Genomic DNA, 4027 nt, shown 5'->3' with positions numbered 1-4027 from the left:
TGATGCCAATCTGTTTATTATAGCTATGTGCTTGACTGTGATAATAAAAATATTAAATGTGTATACACACACACACACACACACACACACACATACATACATACATACATACATACATACATACATATATATATATATATGTAGTTAAAATACGGATTTGTTTTTCTGTATGGTTTAATTATTAGACTACAGCAATATGAACATTATTTACAAATATTTTAATAATATAAAAAATTAGTGCTGTCAAACGATTAATCGCGATTAATCACATTCAAAAAAGTTGTAATGTTATGCAAAAGTTGATTGCATAAAATATGTGTTCTCTGTATACATACATATACACATACAGTTTATATATTGAAAATATTTACATTACAATATTTAGCATTTATGTTACTAAAATGTATATTATAAATAAATACATTTAATATATAAACAACCTATTTTTCTGAAATATATACATGCATGTGTATTTATATATACATAAAAAATATATCTAGCACCCACACATGTAAACAAACTTTTATTTTGTATTCATTTAATTGTTTAACAGCACTAATTATAATAATCATTTAGCTCAAACATTACGTCAACTATTTCTGTGATAATATAGCTTGAATATATAATGTATGATGATGCTTTTTGTTGATACATTGTTGTGAAATGATATTGAAGTATCTGTGAAAAACCGATAATTGGTTTATCTTTAATCTAAACAAAAAACAACAACAGCAACAAAAAACCTGCACACTTCAGTTTTAAGTGCACATGTTTTGCAATGCTTATTCATCTTATTCATGCTATGCACCTTTTGGAATAGATCTTACATAATACTGGCTTGCACAAATATTCCTGATGACAGCCATCTGTACAACAAGTCTGCAGATCTCCGTTTTTGAGCACAAGATTTGGTAGGTCATATTTGCACCAATGCACATATATCTTTTTTATGAAAGACACGAAAGAAAATAAACAGTGCAAAAGTGAAATTGGAGCAGTCTGAGTGTTTAAAAAAAGCCAAAGTGACTCAGCCAACCAGCAGCCAGTAGATGTAAACAAACTGGAGCAGCATGTGAGTGAGTGTGACGGTGTTCTCGTAGTATTCTGCCCTGACATGTGAGGATGGAGGGAGTGGAGTCCGAGCATGTGTCAAATACACATTAAAGGAAAGTGCTGGGCAGGGCCAAAACACCTCCCAACTCAGCTGCTCTTTTCAGGGGAGGACAACAGAGCTCAGGGTGGTACATGAAACTGGGGATGTTACATAATTGGAGTGTGCGTGTGTGCAGACATTGACAACCAAAGGACACAGAGAGAAAGAAAAAAGTGTGCTTGAGGTCAACTATGGAAACATGGTCCTTTGTTTTGATTTGGCACGCATTTACTGTTGTAATCAGCTGCAGGTGACTAAACATTCATGCAAAAATAGCTGATCTTTCTAAAGAGAAAACAGCAGGGTGGGGCCTGAAAAATACAAGCGGGATTATGAAGAACAGACAGTGTTTTTGTGGCTGAAAAATGACAGTGACCGCCATCAACTGTTGTTGTTTTGCACACTGCAAAGGTGTTGGTTTGCTAGGATAGAGTCTGTATCATTAACACGCAGTTGCAAAGCAATACTTAACGTCTTAAGAGCTTAAGACTGATCCGTGAGCATGTGCAAGTGTATGCATGCTTGCCTTGTTTACTATTACTGCGCTGCAGATGCTGGAAAATTTGTCTTAGTGTCCAAAACAGAGCAAAACAAAGTTGCAGTCAAGCAGAGGGTTGTGTAACGTTTTTGACATTTAAGAATTTGTAGAACACGTTTTGGAAAATAGTGTGTCTTGATTCAGTGTCAACAAAAAAATGAATAAAAATCCTTAGAAATATTTGATTACGTATAGTCTAGTTGCATATTCATATTAAGGTACAATGCTAAAGATGTATTATATATTGATACTGTATCCGTATAATACGTCTCTTATACTCACCATTTATCTATTCATGTGAAACATAACAATATAAAATAATTGTTTTCTATATTGTTTTAATATATTTCATGTTGACATTTTTTGAAAGATATCAAGTTTGGTAACACTTAAAGCCTTTATGTATAATTCATTATTATTATTAAAGTTTATAATGCATTATAATTATTCATAATGTGCATATTACGTCCCCTTGGAATTATAAGGTTCTATCTGTGTTCTGAGTAGTTTTGAGATGTTGAGCTTTAAAGCTTTTGTGTTCCATAGACTTGTGTAGATAGAACCTTTTTGTTTTTTCAATAAATAATCCCAAAATGTACACAACTTAAAATAAAACATCACATAATGTAAATAAATTGTCACAGAATAAGAATATGTGAAAAACTCAATTTTGACAAAAATGTCAGATAGAACCTTATAATTCCAAGGGGACGATTACACAATATCTTGTTGTAATTCTAACCAAATTTAAAACGGCTAGTGTAACAAAGTGTCATAAACTGTGGTTACAGTTATTCATGAGATTGTACAATGCATTATAATGTGAGTTACAAGGCGTAATCAATGCATTTAAACTATTTTTGTAATGCATTATACATAAAGGCTTTAACTAAAGTGCTACCAAAAGTTATTTTTTAAATTAGTTACATTTTTTATTTAATATACTTTATATTGGCTTTATTGGTTGATATTGGATATTTTATTGTTGCTATCATCTAACACTCATTTAAAGATCTTTACATTTATTTAAGACACATATAATGTAAAAACACTTATGTCAATTTTTCATATTATACATTATAATCGTGTAATGTCTAAATTAATTTATAGGATGAATTACAATTTATTTATTTATTTTGCTGACAAAATAATTCATGCATGTTTCTCATGTCATCTATTTGTCTATCATCCATTAATATTAAAATAATTTTAAGCTTATTGATATTCGCCCTACTTTTAATATCGGAAAATTCGGAAAATCGGAAAAAGGGATTGTGCATTGGGCAACAGCACTAGCAGCCTCAGCAGTGCACAGACGTCCTGTGTCTCACTGCAAACGTTCAGTAATGTTGCCTGGCAACACCCCTCGAACAGTTGCCATGTGTATGGACAGTATAGAGTGTGCTGATGATTCATACTTTCATTGCAACTAGCAGAGCGTACAGTGTGTGTTAGTGTTTCCTCGTGCTGTGCGGATAAGTGAACGGTTGTACAGCATGACTAAATCATTCGGTCAGCATTCTGCATGATTTTATCGGTGGTGGTATTTTGAATGGCTTTACGTCAGCCTACACACAATACACTACTATCACACTATCAGGTGATCAAAGCAGACATTCCCCGAGCCTGTCCTGTGTCCTGCACAAACCTGATTTTGGAGGGGGCAGATGAGACAGGATGAGGGGGAGACTGAAAGAGGAATACTGTTGCTTTCTGTCATGCCACATTCCATCTCCACCTACAGTTTCCTATAGAAGACGTGTTATGAATATTTGACATTGTGCGTTCTGGCACTCCCTGTAAAATCCATTAAGTCTCGTGACAAAAATGCACTTCTGGCACCCATCGCCGTCCTGCCCTGGCTCCTCAGGATAAACTACTATCCTCTGCAGCCTTAACTAGTCATGCATTACTAAAGTCATTAGTAAAGGATGGGCATGGGTAGATGCTGGAAACAAAAGCTCTGGAATTTAGATTTGCTTGCTGTTTTCCTCAAGTTCAGCATGTTTTTAATCATCTTTTTTCACAATAGGCCTTCCTCTAGTTGGCATGCAGGCACATCCTCCCTTACACACTCATTTTCTCATCTTCATAGTAATCCTTTGGGGAAAAATTGTTTTACCTTACCTTGACCTTACAAAAGACGCTACTTCTGTAATGCTAATTCTGCATTCTCAAGATGCATTCGCTACACAGAAGAATATATTTAAATCAGTATTTCAGTGGTTTTTGTCAATACAGTGAGGGCATATTTTTTTTTTTTTTTTTGATCGTTTTACATTTTTCAGAATATCTTATTTCATGTTTTGTAGAAACAAAAAAGCCGTTTAGAACGA

This window comes from Carassius auratus, chromosome 27 (assembly GCF_003368295.1).
Source record: "Carassius auratus strain Wakin chromosome 27, ASM336829v1, whole genome shotgun sequence".
NCBI classification, from domain to species: domain Eukaryota; kingdom Metazoa; phylum Chordata; class Actinopteri; order Cypriniformes; family Cyprinidae; genus Carassius; species Carassius auratus.
Note: the sequence above shows the minus strand (reverse complement) of the source record.